This window comes from Oryzias latipes, chromosome 22 (genome assembly GCF_053564925.1).
Source record: "Oryzias latipes strain Hd-rR chromosome 22, Olatipes_Hd-rR_3.1".
NCBI lineage: Eukaryota > Metazoa > Chordata > Actinopteri > Beloniformes > Adrianichthyidae > Oryzias > Oryzias latipes.
Window position 1 is genome coordinate 17,567,731 of NC_136258.1, and position 20,601 is coordinate 17,588,331.

At 41.3% G+C, this 20,601-nt stretch overlaps 1 long non-coding RNA gene across 2 annotated transcripts; it reads left to right on the forward strand.

Moving 5' to 3' along the window:
* The first annotated feature begins 4,272 nt into the window (after nucleotides 1–4,272).
* LOC144989087 (uncharacterized) lies at nucleotides 4,273–16,565 on the forward strand. Of its 2 annotated transcripts, none has more exons than XR_013653235.1 (3): nucleotides 4,273–4,410; nucleotides 15,697–15,805; nucleotides 16,437–16,565. It is a non-coding gene; the product is annotated as an uncharacterized LOC144989087 (long non-coding RNA). The 2 variants fall into 2 exon arrangements; XR_013653234.1 differs by lacking the exon at nucleotides 4,273–4,410 and adding an exon at nucleotides 9,874–10,022.
* Nucleotides 16,566–20,601: the final 4,036 nt, after the last annotated feature.

A 20,601-nucleotide genomic window follows, 5' to 3' on the forward strand; every position in this document is an offset into this window, starting at 1 on the left:
CCCACGTCCCAGCGACAAGATTTTCTGAACAGCATTTTTACACCTGCTCTTGATTCCCAATGACCTGAGTAAAGTTATACTAAGAAATTTAATTTTAAGCTTAATTTTCTTTCTTCCATCGTCAGAAAAATGCCACAAGAACATGTTAAAAACACCAAAAACACTACATTTATTGGAGTGGGTCTTTAAGGTCCATAAAGTTGAGATCAGTAATGACCTGAGGTCCTCTATTAAAGAACAGCTCAACAATGCCAGGTTGAGTATCTTAAACACTCTTGATAAATTCAAAGGAGAATTTTAGTGAAATGTGCAGTGTGCACAGCTAAACAAGGGGTCAAAAGAAAGTGGCAGCCTGTTTTAATTAATAGTGAAAAGAAGGGGGTGATATGATAGAAGTAAGGCAGAATTGGTTGGTGGGTGGGTAAGGGGGGGCTGAAGGGGGAGACTGAAAAAGGCCCTCTTTCAGTTCTGAAAGAGAGCAAAAGAACATTTTTCTTGCCTCCTCCCGTCGTGCTGTCAAACTCGATCAGCAGTGAGGAGCAGTGACGCTGCTCGCCTCCCAGGCTCCCTCTTTCCACAATGGAGTCTGCAAGGACCCACCATGCATTTCACATTCAATTTAGCCCTCCCCAGGACATGGCTGTCAGGGTCAGCATCGACGGTATGAGACAGGACTGGGGGTGGAGGACGATGTCTTGGACTGTGGCAGGTTGGAGGCGGTGGTGGGAGAGAGCTGAGTTTGGGCAAGGGGGTGTGAAAGGGTGCTGATGTTGCATGAGGTTTGGGGGGGGCGGTCAGGAGATCCAAGTAAAATGGACAGGAGATTTGGATGAAAAGGGGGTGATGGAGGGTGGCCTCTTTGCAATAAAAAAATCCAAAAGAAAGGTCTAGTGAGAGCCTTTATTCAGTGGAGCTTATGCTGCTTTCCATGGGGTCCTCAATCGGACTTGGGAGCCGGTTACTCTGCCGAAGCCCATTAGCCAGCATTAGGAGCGTCCACACACCCACACAAGGAGATTTGAGACAAACCCTAAACAGCCAACAATACCCGCGAGGTACAAGCTTTGAGCCTTAAGACCTCAGCTTGGCCCAAAAAGGCCTTGAATAGATGTGCCCCAAATCATGTTGTTGAACAAATCAGGTATTAAGGAGAAAGGAGTTTGTCCGAATTTACTTTCCTTAAAGACTTTAGTTAAGCTAGTTACTTCGGAGCTTTACTTAGGCGTCGCTTGCTTATGTGTGATTGTGCATGTGTGAGGGGCCATCATTCTTCAGAGATCTTACACTATGACACCCTTACAACATAAACCCTTCTATCTTTACCCCCTCTTACCCTCAACCATACAAACACAGCTGCACTGAAGCCTAAATTCACCCACTCCAAACAATGGCCTGCTATTGGCAATTAAATGGCATTTGGCGATTCAGGGTGCAAGTTAATGGCATTACTGTTGCGATTCTTCTCCTGAATGGCTAAAAGGATTTCCCCTCTTCACCAATAATGTGCGACTCACTGTCTTACCAGCATTACATAGCTTACCTTAGGCTTATGATTCAGGGGCTTCCGATTACCATTTGAATATTTCCTGCTCTCCCGAGCGCTGGCAGATTTCGTTAAAGGTGCTTCTGGGCCTCTCGCGTTTGAGAGGTGAGGAGGCCAGACTGTCGTCACCCATCGCAGGCCTGTCGGTCAAACTGTATGGTGCTGTCCCACCGCTTGTCACAGCGCAACCACCCAGATGGACTTTTTTATCCCCTCACTTTGCCACTTCAAGTCCATTGAGGCTTGAGACGTCCCAATGAAAAATCTGTTTGTATCTGAAGCCACCTGGATGTGAGAAATGTTTTAACGTGTGTACCAATCTGAAGCGCTTTTATTCTTCATCGTTTGCCTCCCGTAGGTCCAGTGTCTCTGTCCTTCTCTTGTTTGTCCATCAGATCCGGTTTGGCAGGCGTCTTTTCAAAAGATAAGACTCTTTCAGAAGAATATGAAAAGGCAGATTTAAAGGTGACTGCTGGTCAGGGAATGGGGGGGGGGTCCAAGAGTCTTGTTATCACGGCTACGTTGCTACATTTAGAAAGGCCCCTCCCCTTTGCACCCTCTGCCAAACTGAACAAGAGACAAAATACCACAATTTAACAAAGTCACAGCGAGAAGGGCCTGCTCCTAACATAGATGAATAAACCATGAAAGAGCTGAAGGGTTTCAGGGAAATATCTAATATATTTCTATATGGTTCTTTCATCTACACCTTTACTGGAAATAAGCTTCCTAATTTACAACAGAAAATCTATCAACCTGCAAATGTGTACAAGCCAAATATATTTTCCCCGTCTTCGGTGCAGGGCCCTAAATGGCCATATTGTTGCATGATCTAATTAAATAATGATTCCATTGAAGCAGCAGGGATGATTTTTAGGCCAATGACAATATGTGGGGAAAGCTCTGAGATCAGTTCATGGTTTGTGTATAGATTTGGCTCCCTGAAGCAGGAGTGGGGCTCCCTTAACTTCACAGACCAAACAGATCAGGCCCAGAACAGAGCCGGCACTGTCAATGGTGAGGATTATCGCATCGGCTGTTTGGCCTCCAACCATTCTGCTAGCCAGAAAACACAAGAGGGCTCCAGTTTGATACAGTTCCCCTCTCATATATTCAAGTGCCACAGAAAAAGGAGCTCAGCCATTCATCGGCAAAGTGTAAAACTATAAAAAACATTTAAAAACTTGAACATAGTCCCTAATGTAAAGATTTTATCTGCCAAAACTGGTGTTAATTAAAAGGTCACTTTTAATGCATACTAAGATCAGTTCATGATTACTTATTTCCAGGTTTTATTTGGGCACATTTAATAAAAAAAATGGGGGCAAATGTTCACATTACAAACCTAAGCTCTTCTGAGGATGGGTATTCATGAAATGCAAAGAGATATTATCTCTCTGGCATTGTTAAGCTCCTCTGGGACCTGACTGGTTTTGCTGTACAGTTTAAACAATTTCAGCCACAGCTATGATCTTAATTAACTCCACCTCAAGCTCATCTCATCCCCAGACAAGTCTAATTAAGCTCAGTGCCTTTTCTCAGCCAGAGCCCCTCTGCTGGCTAAAAAAGGAGCAAGCAGTCACTTGTCCGAGGATTACAGCATGGGACACATCACAGGCAATCATCTTCCTCCGCAGTCCCAAAACCCTTCATTGGTACCCATCCTTGTTTCATGAAGACACAATACAGTTGCTCTGCTAATTTACTGTGTGCATTTTTAACAGCCTCCTCGCCCAAGTCAAAGGCGAGAATCTCTCTAACAGGAGACTTAATAAACCCAGAGCCAAGAGCCTAACCATCTAGCAAAGAGCAGTGGCTTCTTTGTACACGGGATCAGTCACTCTAGCTAAACAGCTTGTTATTGGTTAACAGGAGTACAGCTTTTCCACATTAGCTCGAGAGGTGGGTCTTTCCTTGCATGTGCTGAAAGGCACCCTTTCTTAATTAGATAGTTCCCCTTAACCTTGCACGGATCTTTTGAACTCTATTGTATCCTCTCATTGTTGTCCGCCAGTCTTACAGAGGCTACTGCGACTGCCTGGTCTCATCTTAGCATCCTAAACTTCTTAGTGTTAGTATCAGCTCAAGCTCTTAGCGCCGGATAAGCTCTCGCTAATGTCATAATGGCGATGATTTGGCTCAGCCCTCGGGTGTTATGTCAAGGCAGCGGAGAGGAGTGGGAACTACAATTAACAGAAATGAGCTAAATGCTGTTGAGTGATTTTGTGAGCCTGAGGGCAGGGGTGCCACCCTGACACCCTCATGATGTTCAATCATGAGGGTGTCTGAAAATAAAATAATAGAAATGTATAAGTCTATTCCATGGCACTCATTCAAGAGGTTTTATCGTGGGCCAAATCAATAAATATTGTTTTGGATCTAAATTCAGCCAAAATTGCTGACAAAAAACTGTAAATAAGACTTTCAGGGGAGTTAAAACATTTGACTAATCTGGATGTTTGGGAAGAAAACGCTTGTCCAGTTTTTTAGGCAGAGGTCTGAAGAGGATCAAGTGTAAGAGTCTGGAAGTGTGACTCCTGCTGGAAAGGCAGAGCAGAGGAGTGTGTGTGGATCCCCTGCGAGGAGGCCGGCTCTGGGTGGTTCCCACTGAAAGCCTATTTGTAGATGAAAGTGCAGCAGCCCTGGGGTCCACTCGCGCAGAGAGACGAGGCCAATGATTAAGGGGGCGTGAGGGCAGGACGGCCCTTTAATTTGGAGCTGCAGAAGAAGGGGAGCCAACGTCGGTGTATCTGTAGCCAGACAATGGCGATTACCTTCCTCTTTATCTGGCGGAGAGGGAGCTTTGAGAGAGCAATCTGAGGAGCGGAGGAAATGGCACGACACAGGATTAGTGGCACAACAGGACGGTAAATTAAATGTTGGAGATGAAAGAATGAGCCTCTGACATGCATCAAAAGAGAGCATTTGCTGCATTCTAATAACAGAAGCCTAGGAGAAATACCTGTAGAGATTAGTGTGTGTGTGTGTGAGAGAGAGAGGGAGAGAGAGAGAAGAAAGATCCAGTCACATCAATGACTTGGGTGTCTTTTGTAAAGTGGTAACTGGTGGAAAGTTTCCAGAGAAGGTGTGTTTCATTAAATGAAACTGTACCATATTATCAGCAGTTCATAAATGTCAGAATCAGGCCATGCATGTCCACCCTGACAGATATGTCTGTCTTTAGTCATCACTTTACAAAACTTGATAATTCATGAGTTCTTAAGAGCTCAAAGATTCAACAAATCAGAAAATAACATGAAAATCGTCTTTGTGCCCAACATACATACACCCTCATTTATTACATGAGCTTGACACATGGCTGTCTTTAGGATTTACATTGCACCAAAACCTAAGTACAGTGAATAATATAGAAATTAATGATCAGAAAGTATAGGAAAAATTGGTGTTAGAAAAACTTTTTCGGCTTCTTATATCTAAATTACAAATGTGGCAACCATGCTAAATACTACTGGATTACTTGAATCGAAGTAAAAACTTTTCGGTTAAATATGAATCAAATGTGAAACAATTGGCAGCCAGATAACTTTAGCTCAAGCAGTAACTTAACTCTCAAGGACTTGACAACTGTTTATTTTTCTGAAATCTGAACATTTATTTTCAGTTTGTACTTTACTATGTTAGGAAGTGGCAATATAGGACCCAAAGTTCAATTCAATTCAATTCAATTTTATTTATATAGCCCAATATTTACAACAGTAGTCATCTCAATAGGCTTTATGCCAGTGATTGTGTAATAAACATGAATCATAAAGAACATAAAGTCGTAGAATTCAATAGGTGATTGCTGAACCAAACTAAATAGACTAAACAGACAAAAATCTTCACAAAACAGATAATTTAAGGCTTCTAAATGTCAAAAATCAATCCACTAAAATTACTCTTTTTTTTTTATAAAGTAAGAAGTTTTGAAGACACAAACTGTTATCTGCTTTGTCAGAAGCAGATGACCTGACAATGAAGATCTGAAAACCAGATATGCAAATACACTAAAGACCATAAACATAAATCATGCTAGCTGTGGATATTTGGCAGCCTAAATTAGGTGTTGCTGACAGAGTGAAAAACATGAAACATGACAAAAACATGACCAAAACCAAGACATAACTGAAAGACCGAACTAAAGGATTCAATCCACACAAACTATGATGGGCAATTTCAGCACCAAATAACAAGAACAAAATAGCCACAAAAAAATATATATATATCCCAAACTATGTCAAATGTTTGAGAAAATTCTAAATGTTTAAGTAATTTTGGTGACAAAATAAACCATGGCAGCCAAAATGATCTACTACAGCCTTAAGCTATACTCTGTTTTTTTTTTTAGAGGCTCCAGGACTGTCACTTTCTGAAGCACCCACAACATTCAAGTGGCCTTAAACCTGATTGGTCAAACGCCAGTCTGGTTTAACTTTCAACATATACCTATGGCCGTGTATTTTGGTTTTAGAGCCTGAAAACAGTCTGAAAAACTTGCATTGGGATGCATTAACGTGAAATTTAGCACACAAAACCCAAAATCCGCATTTAAGTGTGTTTACATAGACTATTCATCAGAAGTGGTTACTTGAATGCTCGTTGCCGAGGCTGTTGCAAACTATTAGATTCTATTAGCAGTTCAGTTCAAGTCTTGGATCTTACAGGTGTTTTGCTCATTTTAAAATCAGAACAAAACCAGTAGAGAGCAGCATGGAGTATTTGCTCTGTTGAGACTGAGAGTAAAAGAGGAAGAAGTAAATAGGCGTTTCTCTGCATTTTATTTTCAAATGAGACAAAACAAAGCCCCAAACCTTCAGTTAAATTTCAAATCTCAGGAAAACCTACTTTTCTATTATTTCTGCTTTAATCAACATTGGTCAATGTGTCAAATATTTAAAGTGTTGCTATCTTATTTTTCTTGGTTTTAAACTCTAATGACATTTTATTAAGTTCAGTTTTTGGGGTTTTGTTCCTGTTCTTCCCACACTTGGCTTGTGTTAGTATTGAGCCGCTTCTGTTAATCGGCATAGATTTGTGGTTTTAGTTTACTGTTAGATCTCTACTCGTCACCTGTTTCGGCTTCTATTTCCGGGTTCTGTTTGATTATGTTATATTCAGCTTTTTGTTTCCTTATCATTTTTAAAAATATTTGTATGTGTTTTTTCTGCCAAGGCTGGCTCCAATTTCCATGGGTTTGAGTCTTCCAGTACCAGAAACTAATTAAAACTTTCAAAAAAAAACTTTTTTTAACCCGTCTTTTATCGTTCTTTGACTATTTCCAAATTAAGGAAACTAATTAGATACTTTCACGTCAAAAAAAGACACTCGAATATTCACAAAAATGACAGGCATTGTCTGACAGGTTTAAAAGATCAAAAATGTTTAAATTGAAAGCAATAAAATGACAGAAAGAGGCTTTAGAGAAGCTACAAAGAGTAGAAATGAAGTGTGGGACATAAGTGACATCTGACGGAATGAAGAGGTCCTGGACACACGCAGAAATGATTCAATCAAAGAGTAGCTTTATCTAGGTTATTACTACACCTAAGCAGGATGATGAAGAGAAGGTTTGCCTTAATCTCAGCCACAATGGGAGGGAACAAAGACCTGCTTACAAGCACTATCAGCCACAAATATCAAATCAGCTCGAGCTGCACCTAATCCTTCCAGACAACATTGTTGACTCTGTGAACATGTGGTCACAAATACTATATGAAGGTGCACACTGACAAGTATACCCATAAAATGGACGCCGTTCTGTTTCCTTACATACCTCGAAATTGCCTTTACCTACTGAATGAAGCAACCTATACGTTTCCCTGAACCAATACAATATAATGCAAAGTAGATCCATAAAATACGTTATGTAGCTCTGCTTCACAAATGTCCTCCTTGGACTCCTGTCCACAGCAGCAGCCGCTGTGTTGGGAACGTCCTTGTTCAGGATAGCAATTGGCTGAGGGAAAAGGACATAGGCAACTTCATTATCCTGCAATAACAGGCTAATTATTGTGTTTGTTAGCAACAAATCAGAGCACAACAGACTGCATGTCCCTGTCCTGTTCTCAGCATCTTAATTACTTACCACCCCCCACCACCATCCCCATTCCTCTCTCGGTTGCCACTGCTGCTGTTTTTATTTTGCATATAAAAGGCAACAGCTAATTGTCTGGACTATAAATATTCGGCATGCAATTAGCATCCTGGCCTGCCTCTGTGTTGCGTTATCACCTCGCTGTTTCGAGCGCGGTGAAGACCGCACACTCAATTCTCCATATCTAATGGGAGCTTGATATCAGCAAAGACGCTTTGTTTTGAGAACAAACAACAGCACGTTCCTGCCATCTCACCCCCCTGCATCACTTTGAGGGGAGAGCATTTAGTGACCCACAGAGGGACAGCGAAAATGTCAAATTTTCATATTTTACACCTGTGGAAGGTGAGTTTTGAGGAGTAATCTTAAATTGGGAGTGAAGTGGAGGCTATGGCTGATCATGAATAAGGCGTAATTTTTAATCCTGCATAAAAAAGAGCTATAGCTGGATTTACCTGGTCCTCTGGTTTGTCAGCACCTGCAGCCACACACCTGCAGATCAACACCTGCACCAATCACAGCTCACTAGAGCAGCACAGTGTGGCAGAAGAGTCACTGTGTTAACAAAGTAAGCGACTATCTGAAAAGAAGATGTTCCACATTTTTTTCCATGTTAAAATAAAATAAAGCAGTGCTGTAATTTAGAAGTTTGTTATTAAAGATATTAATTAATCATAGTAATTATAATGATTCAGTGACAAAATGTGTTTCTTTTTTCAGCTATTCACCTCATTGGCTTGCTGGCCATATCCTCAAGAGTTGTTTATGTTTCAAATACTTAAATGTTTTGTATGACCCATGTTTCCACAGACCCAAGTCTGTGAGTTGAAACCCCTGGGGAACGTTTTAAAATGCTTGGCAGCACTAAAAGTGAAAAAAGTTCCACCTTTACTAAATATGGCAGTGGGGTTGCGCAGGAGAAGTCTACATGATGTCAGTTTGATGAGGAATTAAAACGTCTATTCATTTGTATTGCTATAATCTATAGTACAATCTAATGTCTGACAAACTTCCAGTTTGAAGCAGATTCAAAATTAAAATAAATTGATCACTGGGTCAGTTCACCAAATAACCACTAGGGGGCTTGTTGCAAACACACTTAATTAAAAATAAGCAAACTCTATAAAAATAAATAAATAAACAAACACATACTGAAAAAGTTCTTTTTATAGATGTTGTTAAAACTCAATAGCTACCTTTTTCCACCTCAGTTTTTATGTTTATTTTATTTTTAAAATAAACATTGAACTTAAATGGTGCCATTGTCTTTTTGACTTAAATGTGTCATGTAGTCCTTTGTCCTTTTCATTTGTGCACAGAGAGATGCTCTGCAACATAAAAACGGATTTGTGAGAATGTAAACACACATTAGTGCTTCATACTCACCCTCTCCAATTTATTTTTAATGAGGGATTGTGAAAATGGGAAGCCAAATGTTTGATGCCTTGGACAAACCCAAATGACCAAATCAAAAGATGATCTCAACAATACATGCTTTATCCATATCTTCATGCTGGTTGTATTCCAGTCTTACACTTTAAGTTAAGATGATGTCATGCATAAAAGCCCACCTTCAAGAGTTTTTGTCACCTTTTAGTGCCACAAACAAACAAGGTATTGGGGACTGTACATAAAAGTAAATGGTCCACATTAAAATTCATATGGTCGACGTGAAAACACTAGGCAGAGTTGGAGTACCTAACTTAGAAAAAAGTGTATTTGAGTGTTGAAAGTGTGCTTCCAGCCTTTCATAACTGTTGAGGGAGTTCATTCTGGGAAATTTTTGAAGTAGAAATTGGCAAATCTTACAGAAATCTTTACAACTGCATTTAGAAACTCCTTTGTTGAGAGGGGAATACCTTTTTAAACTTTCAGTCAACAAGAGCAGTGCTTCTTTCTGATCTCAATGACTAAAGAAAGTGCCCTAGGTCAAACACAAAGAGTGCTTAATCAAAAGGAGGGATTCAAACATCAAGTGACATTCTGCACCTAGTAAAGTCAAAGAATGTGGGGTTGGGTTGAGCTGTGCTAGAAAGGCAGTCACAGGTGTTCACAGAGGACGGGATACTTGTTTTAGCTGTTAAAGCACTGACGTGAACTGCTTTTATCTTCCTTCAGGGTCACTGTCCGTGGACAGACCACTCCTGTCATCCGACTCACAGAAAATCCTCAAAATTCCCATATGAAATTCCCATGGCTTTCCAAGAGAGACAATCTGACTTACCAGGAGAAAAGTTAAAGGATAAGAACAACTTGGAACAAAAGAAGCATCACACAAAATCTGGGAATACTGGCTTTCATAAAAGCTGAACTATTAAGAGGTTCACTTCAGTTGGCGCCAGTGAGAGAGTCATGAAGGATGACTGAATCAAGCAGGACTAAAAAGTGAGTGATTTTAATTCTATAAGATGAATAAATAAATAAATGTTTCACTGCTTGAATTTTTTTTAAATTTTATGCGCGCATCTAAAATTGGAGGCAACAAAAGTAAAGACTTTAATGAAGCAGGTGGAGATTTTAGAGAGGCTAAAGGGGGAAGGATGGAGAACAAGTGAGACTGACCTCAGTCTGGCTGACTGGAGCCTGGAGGCTCGTTAGAGGCAAGATCCCAAGGCTTCTTAATTGGTCCGTCCAGGGCCAAGGAGTCTGGGAGAGAAAGAGGGTAGCCACTCTCAAGGTCTCTGTTAGGAGAGGGGCGGATGGAGGGAAACTGGAGTTAATGGTGAAGGAGAAAGTTTGTGGGGATGAATGTACCATAATTAGATTAATAAGTAGCTTAATTTATTGCAGCAGAGGATATCAGCGGCTCCACATTAGAGGCAGGCCAGAAGATTAGCCTCGATCGGCGTTTCCAAAACACGATTAGCCCCCCGGCACAAAGACCAGGCTCTTTCACAGGTTCCTACCACAAGGACTGGGATTAAAGAAACATGTTGAATAATCAGCGCTGCCCCCAAATGCTGCTTACAGGTCTGCATCACAACCAGGGGTGCAGCACAACTCTTTGCGCCCTCCCTGTCCCTCTCACAACACTTATCACCTTGGTCAATTAAAGTCAAGAGCCGCCATTCTAACTCTTGACTTGCCAGTACCCACCCAAATCCGCCACCTACAAAAATATAGTACATTACCTATAATCACTTTTGTTTAGAAAACAAATCTGTGGTGTATACCTTGTGGCATTTGACAGTGAACTCAAGCCTACTGAATTGGCAGCTTTCCATGTGTGTGTCCACTAAATCATCTGGATTTTCCACCAGCCCCTGGGGGACATGCAGCTTCATTGTTAATTGATTGTTCCTCCCGTCTCCCTCAGAATGCCAATAAAGACCTCAGCATATGCTCTCTCCAGTCCCAGCCACCAGGCACATGAGCCATGAATGCAGTGCTCTTACTAAGCTTAATATCCCTTGATCCTCTACATCCTCTACATCCGGTCTCTTGTTTGAAAAAAAGAAAAGAAAAGAAAAATCCTGATGGGCCTTGAGCCAAGATTTTTGCAGAGGATCTCAACTATAGTAGAGAGGTTGCAGCTGTTAGTCATCTCTAAAAGTACCAAAGCAGTGTCTGCTGGATTGGTCGCACAAGTGAAAATCCACTCTGGATCTCAGCATTTTAAACAGACCCATTAAACAGTCTTTTTCTGCGTATGTCTTAGGTAAAGCTTTACGTGACCCCCAAATTTTGATGTTAAAATTTTTGTTTTGGCTTAAATGGAAAAGTTTAAGAGTGAACCCTTCAGATGTCACTGCAATGCTTTCTGAAAGACAAGTCCTGTTTACCCTTGAACAACTTGCAAAGTTTTGCACTTCCCACTGTTGTGTCCCCATTGCATCCCAATTATCCTGTATGACTATGCAGCCCCATGCAGCAGTGATAATGTGTGCAGAGTCAACATGTTCTACAGGCAGAACATGATGGCAGGGGTTTGACACAGCAAGCCAAAGCCCACCCAGCCATGCAGACCACTACAGCAGCGCCGCTGTTATGTTAGGTGAGATGACAGCAGGTTATGAATGAATTTGAGTGCACTCTATGTGTGTGTAGCAGTCCCACTATGTGAAGACTCATCAATACATTCCAGTTATCTGGATATTCATCCTAAAAATTTAGAAAAAAAAATCATCCTCCTACCCATTGATACTCCCCTCTTGGTGCATTTATGCAGAGCATTAACATAAAACATGTCAGCAGCTCAATGCATCAAAACATAAAGGGATGGACGTGACAACTTAGAGAAGTTCAAACAGACCATCAGAATGAAATTTAATAATTTGAAACCACTAAATAACAGTTGAGTGCAACGTGGATTTAAGTGACCACTTTCAATGAAAAGTCTATTTAAACGCGCAAATATAAATATTTTGGATGTTACATTGAAAACTCTCGCATTCACACATCTCTACCTACATTTTTACATCCTTTTTCGTGCTGTTCAAACATTTTAAGAAGAAGAAGCCCCTCCCTGCTTGTCCAGTTTGAACACCATAGTCTAAACACGTTTAAGAATGCGCTTTTAGCTTGTTCAGGAATCCATGCCACATGCCCAGTGTGAATGAAGACTTTATAGTCTGTATTTTACAGGGAGCTGAGCTTTTTAGATCCTGAGTGACACACAATGGTTTAAAAATGCAGGAACAATATGTTTTAACACCAACGTGCAATGTCATGTAATTTTGCTTTATATTTCCATAAAAAAGCTGTTGAAAACCCAATAAATTAAACAAATGCATTTTTATGTATAATATCACAGTGTCAGCAGTTTTTGACTATTCCTTTAAAAAAAACTTTGACACCCCCCCCTCCCATACACACACACAAACTTTTTGTTCAGTCCATTTACATTCAAAGTAAAAGCCAAGCATAAGTTGGCTTTGTATATATAATCGCTTTTTTGACCTTTGGGATCTTTCAGTGGCATCAGATTATCTCATTTAAAGAGTTAGCTGAAGTTAAAGAGCAGGCTTGGAGCTTGATGGAAAAAAGAAGAGATTTATTCAGTGGAAGGTAATAAAATCAGCTTCCTGGGGAGAAAGTGTGAGTTCAAAGACCTTCCTAAAACACTGAACATTTTAAATCCTAATTTAATTTGACTTTAGTAAAGAGGCTCCTGGGTGAGAAATATGGAGAAATGTAGGTTAGAGCTGATAATTACCAGGCCATGATGAGGTTCATGCACCCTGCCAGCAGGTGGCCAGCTTCTTGCAACACATCCCTCTGGCAGCAGTGATCTGTTTTTTGCACTCTGCTTGAGACATCACCTTTTTTCACTCTGTGGCAGGAAAGGCTGTTGTTGAGCAAACGAGCAAAACCTGTGTGTGATCAGACCACGTGCAGCATGTAGCATGCACTCTGCGAGCTACGCTGTTAGCTAACCTGCACAGTGCACCAAATGAGAAACCCTCGCCATCAGGCAGACAGCTGGCAAGCTTCCCATGGGGATGCCAATTAGGTTTGTAAAATATTTAGACAACAAAAGTGTACAAGAGAAAAAGATCCCACTGAGGCAGCCATGCCTACAGCTCCCTGCAGTCCTCCCCATAACCTCCACTGCTTCCCCATCTGCAGCTGCCTCAAGAAACACCACCTTGGAGCATTGACAGACCCGAGAGAGCCACAAATATGTTCTGCGAAATGCATGAATACTAAATCAAAGCTATCGATTTTGTCATGCTAATGTAGCTTTAAACCAAATTAAATCATGATGTTTTATTAATAAGTTGGCACTGACTCCAACAAACATAAACGAAAAAGCTAAACAGTTAGTAGCTGGAAGTGCCAGGCTATTGCTGTCTTGAAACAAAACCCAAGACTTTAAATCTGCTATTATTCACTCCTTGTGCCACACACGATGTTGTGAGTAACTGAAGCGTGAAGTGCAACTTCCAACTTTGCACTGAGCCAAATCAAATGTCCAAACTGGTAACCTGAGGTTCTGGCCTAGAGGAGGAAAAAGCGAGGTGGGGATTAGAATAATACCTAAGTAGCTTTCTGAAAATTGAACTCTTGAGTAGGAAAGAAATACAGTGGCCTTAGGCGCAGAGTATGACCCACGCTCTCGCACTTACATTTAGACTTGTTTGTTCATTTAAGCGGCCCACTCCACCGGCGTGTGATCGTGAAACACCAAGACGTGACAGACAGAGTGACAGCGCGAGTAACTAATTGAGACAGGAAGCAACAAAGATTCAATGAGCTTTGAGCAAACAGAAGTGGGAGTGCGTTGTCTCCCAAAACTCCCCATTACACACACACACAAAACACACAACTCTACCCTGCTTAGGGCAACTCAATCAGTATTAATTAGTTGAGCAATTATTAATAAAGAGGATAAATTAAGTAACTTTTTGTTCCTGGCAGTATATCAATAAAGCATGTTCAGCAAACACTGCAGTTGACGACAACATTTGATTTGAAGGAGTCGATAAAAAGACAGTCATAAAGAATGTTGCTTCAATCAGAAAAAAACAGGAAACCAAAGATGAAAGGGACATTTTTATTTCTCTTACTTACAAAGTTCACAAAAATACATGGCTATGTGCAGTCTGCAGAAATGGCATAAAATGCATGTTATTTTAAATGAAACGTTACTTTTTAACCAATTCCTGAGATAAAATGTTGCACTCCTTTAGCAAAAGCTACATTTAATAATGAATGTGTGTGTATATTACACTGATATTTAATTTGGTCATGCTGTCTTTATCATACAATAATTATGTAGGCTAAAAAGTCTGCTTTTTGCTCACTGTCTTACACTTGTAGCTTAACTTAAATAGATACCTGTACTTGTTCCAATATTAAAGAGAAGAGAAAATAATAATTCTGCTATGATCTGATATGATAAACAGTATTTTCTAATTGTCCAATTCATCCAAATACATTAATCAACAGAAAACGGATACCTGTTAAATAGCAAACAGCTTAGAAGTTTGTAATTTTTTTCAGCTGTTTATTGTTTTTTTTCTGTGAGGATCAAATCCTTGCATTTTGGGAATATGCTTGAGAGAACAGCAGTTTGACTGTTTGTTGTTTTCGGACACGATTCAAAGTAATTTGGTTAAAAGTCTTTTAACTAAAGTGATACAGAGTTTTCAGGAAGTTATTTATAGAAAAGGTCCAGCTGACAAATCTAAATTTGATTTAAAAATAAAAAGCATTACATTTTAACCAATAAAAGTTGCAGCAGACCAAAAAAATGCTCTTTTCTCTTTTTTCTTTTGGGCTACTTTATTGCTGCATTTATTAGTTTGGTCTGTTTCCCAGCTCAACATCCATCACTTCTCTGAGGACAATAACTGTTAACTCTTCTAGAGATTGCTTTCACATCCACCACTTGTGAATTCTTAATTGCAAATAACAGAAAAATATGTTTTCATTCCTGCAGATGATCAAACAGATGTGCTTCACCAGAAGAACTTTTGAGTCAGCTAGACCCCACCGAGGAGCAACTACCATAACAACAGTTTTGGTGTGATGAGAGCTGTTGCTGATGCTTTTGAAATAAATTTGAGTTAATTAAATAAATACACATATCTGAGCAGAAGAAAGCATATAGGGACCCCAACAAGCTGGTTTTTAAACTTTAAAAGGTAAACTTTAATTAAAGAGCTTCAAAGACAAACAGATCACTATTGTGAGGTATTTTAATTCACCAATAATAATAGGAGAAGTGGAATCTGTTGGTCAGCAATGCAGCACGTGTTTTTAATTTTTTGAGTTGTGTGCAGGAATCAATAGATCACAATTTGCCTCTTTGAACGCCTGGTTTTCTCCTCCTCTTCATCTTCATCAGTGCCATAAGATGACTGCAAGAGTGTCCAGAGGGAGCCTTTGACAGCTTTATGAATGCATTGACAAACCGCTCATCAAATGATCGCTTTGCCCTCATGTTAATGCCCAGAGTTGCTGTAAAACGCACCAGCCCAGAAATGAAGCTGGAATGAAGTTTCAGCACTGAAGACGCACTAAGCTATGGAAGTTTGCCATTTTAGGGAACAAGCGGTGCAAATGTGCTGACATCTAATGAGGTCCCTTTTTATTTCTCTCTTTTTCCTTTCAGACTTTTACAATCTAATCTCAGCCCATTGTCAAGATGACCGGGGCATCTAATTGCCTTCCACCTTGTATCAGTGCCATAACCCCTTTCCCTCTCCTTGCCCTCCACCAATGTAAGCATAATTTTGACATAATAACAAGACTTTTAGCGTCCTAGTGATTGCACCTTCCACCAGAATCACCACAGCTAATGGGATCTTATCTATACAATAAGGGGCATTAATATATATGCAAATCAGCTGCAGCAACATCTCTCACTGGGGATGTAGACAGAGTTGGCATGTACTCATGTTGTTCTGTCTCATCTGTCACTTGGTTGTTAATTGCTGTTAACATTCCTCAAACGCAAATATGTATAGTTTTGCAAATAGTGCGGAACTCGTTTCTTTTAGTAATTGTGTAAAAAAAAAAGACCCCCTTCCCCCTTGAAGGTCCAGCATGGTGGGGGGAATTCGAAGCATCGGGGGTTGAGGTTGCAGGTCGGCTGTTCAAAGCGTCTCAGTGCATTGTTGGGCTGTAGGGGATTAGGTCTCTCCAGGCTGCAGAATTTGCTTTCTAATTAAAAGGGATAAGATGTAAGAAAAAAAGTAGTGAAGGGCATTAATACTGTAGAAAAGAAGGGGGTGGAAAGTGCAATACTGAAAAGAAGGAACAGAAGATTGTTGTGTCACCAATGGTGTTTGATCACACTAAACTAGCAAGAGTTGCTAAAGCTCTTTTTTTGAATCTTTGCACTTTTTTCAGCTTTGGGCTCCAGCCACAAGCTCCAACTCATCGGGTCACACTCGCTGAAGCCAAACGCTTTACCTACATTTCCAATCAACCACAAAAAATATGTATTTTTATGCTTTCTTGTGTTTACTTTTGACTTGGTGAGTCAAAACAAGATTTTCATATTGATATTCTTTCTTTGTTTGAGGTCGCGGGTGGTCGCCTAAGCATTTCACTGCACATTGTACGGTGTATGATTGTGTGTGTGACAAATAAAATTTGAATTTGAATTTGAATTTGAATGAGGTTCCGTAACCCTTGTGCTATCTTAGGCACTTTAACATTGGGAGTTGGGTCATCTAGACCCACTAGACAGTGCTCTGAACCTTTTTTCTTCAATGATTTGTGATCTTCACTGGTGTCCATGGATTACATGAAATCTTTCCACCTTTATCCACCTTTATTATGGTAGGAATAACACGTCAATGTAAGGGGGGGTCATCTAAGATAGCACAAGGGTTAAGACAAGGTTTGGGATTTTGTATCTAGATAAAACATTATAAATCCATACTCCTGAAAACAAAGTCATTTTTGACAGATGTCAAAAAATGTTGCTATCATAGATGACCCCACCCTTACATTGGCGTGTTCTTCCTACCACGACAAAGGTGGATAAAGGTGGAAGGATTTCATGTAATCCATAGACACCAGTGAAGATCACAAATTATTGAAGAAAAGGGTTCTGTCTAGTGGGTCTACATGACCCAACTCCCAATGTTAAAGTACTATTTGTCAGCAAAAAATTACTCCAACAAAGCTTTTCTTTGTCTTTATTTTATTTGATCACAAAATCTTGTTAGAAAATATTCACACATGTTAATAAAAAATAGACATTTTGCTTCAGTGAGGAGGAAAAAGTTAGAATGAGCATGAAAAGATGAAAAATAAGTCCAAAATTAGGACTGGTCAGAGGAGAAGTAAAGCAGCACAAAATACAATAATGAACACCATGTTGCTGCAAATAGCCTGACTACCTGATTAGCCCTAAAAGTTTAATTCACAATTTCTAATGTATTCTTTTTAAAAACGTTCATGAGGACAATAGAAAAAAAAAACATCTACAAAGACTTTCCTTGGATAGGCACAAAAAAACAAAATCAAAGTGGTCTCAGAAAAGGATATGTAAACTTCTATTTTGAAACTTTTCAATCAAAATTCTGTTTTTGTAAACATTTGGTCTACATGTCATCAGAGATAAATGAGTTTAGAGGAAATAGTATGGATTTCCACATTATTGAAACACTTAATTTGAGCCACTTAATGGTATAGTAATGATCCCGGAGGGGGGGGTTCTGTGACCCAGCATGTGTTTTCATTTAACCCTTTACTCCAGTGTCCAGCCTTCCTTTTGTTGGCCTGCTGCTGTTTTGTTACCTTGTCCTCCAGCAGGGGTCCACCTCTCCACAGGCACCTTTCAAACCAAACTTAAGTTTAAATCACACGCAGGCCTGACTCTTTTCCCCTGAGCCCTGGGAGGTTAACGACATGCCAATGACATGCCAGGGGAGAACAAGACCTCCACCATCCTCCCCTGCTTTCTTGGCCCATCTCTGCAGCAGCAAAATACATGCACTGTGGTATTGCAGGTGATTTGCAACAGCGCAATCCTCTTAATTCAACTGGTCAATTGCAAAAGAGCTCATGTTCTGATAGTGGTATCTGAAGAGTCCTTATGCCCCAACCGCCACTGATATTTTCATTTATGGACTTTTTTTAAAACCAGGCTTCATGTGGCTCTCACCTTTTGCTCCCAGGCAATCCAATCCTATTTGGAGTGTGTGACGAGGGCCATTCTCCATCACCTCACTGATCAAGAGCTCCCCTGTAAGCAGACCCAGGGATGAGCAGGTACAGATTTGGGGAGATGAGGGAGTGGGGCATGTAGTGAAAGAATATCCAGTGAGCCAAGGAAAAGATTAAACGACAGCTAACTGCAGTGTGGCCCCCTCGAAAAACTCCTGCGCCTCCATCTCTCTGGTCTCTCTGGTGTCCTGAGGGGGGGGAGAACCAGAGGACGACAGCAAAGGAGGGGGGCGGGGGGTCGGCACAGTGGTGGCTGAGCCATCTTGTCATCATAGCAGGACAAGCAAGCGTATCCTCTGTACCCTCCCATCTCATCTCAGATGCTGTGCCCCTGCACTGAAATCACTCAAAAGCCTTCTCTACCTCCCCACCCCTCTGCTGGAAGAATACCCTCCCTTGGTGTCTTTTCTTTTATTAAAGGGCAGAGATGAGTCCTGGGCTCTGCAGTCTTTGCAGGCGTCCAAATTAATTTGCGTCTGGGCTGCAGTATAAGCAGCACGGGGCTATTTGATGACAGTGTAGGGCATTGACATGCACTGGCAGCCATGCCCTGATCTCTTGCTTTCTTTTCTTGTCACTTTTAACCTCACCTTAATGCCACATTCATGCCAGTCTCATTCGGATGAGTGGCCAACAACCCAGCATTTATTTTTGCTTCAGGAACGATTACTCCAGCTCTTTAAACATTGGCTCTCTTTTTTCCCCCCTCATGTTTAATGTGCTTCTTAACATGGGCTTATAGCATCAAATAACCACCAAAGAAATGAAAAGCGTGCACGCAAATAATTTATAATATCACAAAATCCATTGTCCTCTGAGCTAATAAAACAAGGAGGCACTTAATTGAGCCGTTTCTCCAAATCCCTGCACTAATTTTCGGATCAATACATCAACAACAGATGGGTTTCATAACAATGAACACGCTAAGGACATCTACAAAACGCCACCCTTTTAGCTCAATGAACGGATGTCAAAGTGAACTTAATGCAATTTGACATGCATTTGAAGTGGTGATCCAAAATGAGGACCACAGTTAATGCCTAATTAGCGTCATTAAATAATAAAGCAAAGTGGGCTAATAATTATTGCATGTACCCATTCTACCACTTGTGCTGACAATTAACCTTCTTTCGACTGGTGATTCACAGTTTGAGCAAATCCCGTTATCAACAAATATAACACATGGCTCGCACGCATGCACTTTTCAAACGCCACTCAAGGAAACGGTTGAGCTGTTTACGGTCGGAAAGCAGAGCAACAAAACAAACAGCAGATATCCACTTTCAGTAAACACGTCCTTATAGTGTCTTCCCACCGGCTCGGAGGGGAGGGTCAACTTTAGGTGGTAGCTGAAAAAGTCATTGAACTACCTGTGTTTACACAGGCTTAGTACCAATGTGACAAAGTCTCTTTAAACACACCAGGACTACCTCCTGTATTAAAGTGCTTTCCACTTCTAATCGAAGAACTTCCATTTTCAGCCGCATTTCAGAAACAAATGGAAATGAGGGAAACTCGTTGGTGCTTCTGACCTCTGGGCTGTAACATTTACTATCCAAGCCTCTGAGGTTGATTCAGTGGAGCCAAAAACATGATTACCCAGAGACAAAATAAAGGTGAAAAGATTCTGGATTGAACATTTTCCCAAAATGTCTCTCCCTCGCCCCAGTTTGGCAGCACTTGGCTAGTTGCCCACTCACATTGTGTGGACAGCCTTGCCACTGTTGCCATGGGGATATGCGGACCTGCACAGGCCTAGAAGGCAGAATGGCCTGCTGGTGAGGTGGGGGTTATCATCGGCAGCAGACTACTCTGGGCCCCCATCCAGACGCCTGGGTGAAGGAGAAGCTGTGAGGCAGCGGAGGTACCTCCTCATCTCTGCAGGGCCTCTTCTCCTCGGGGGACACTGCATACGTTTTCAGGCCGGCACACGATCTACGGCTGAGCTCAGAGAAACGGGGCTCCGGTCTGTCCGCTGGGAGTCGGCTGCCTGACTTTCGTAAGCCCGTTCCAGACGGGGTGGGCTTGAGCAAGAAGGGGCCCGTGGAGGCGAGCTGGACTGCAGCCCAGTGCGGTGACTGCCTGTCTGCTCAGGCACTGGGCCACACTGCCACTCCTCCCTGGGCTCGTGCCCCTGCACTTGGATTTCAAAGGGAAGTGGTGTGGGGTGTGTGGTGTGGGGCTGGCTTGCCCACTCCATTGCAGGATTCCTTCCCAACCAACAGCTTCTAAAATGTGCCCCCCCACAAAGCTCCCGGAGCCCCAACTTTCTTTTTCTCAGCCCCCCAAATGCTCATCCAACAGCTTTTCAGCTTCAGCCGTGAACCCAGACTCC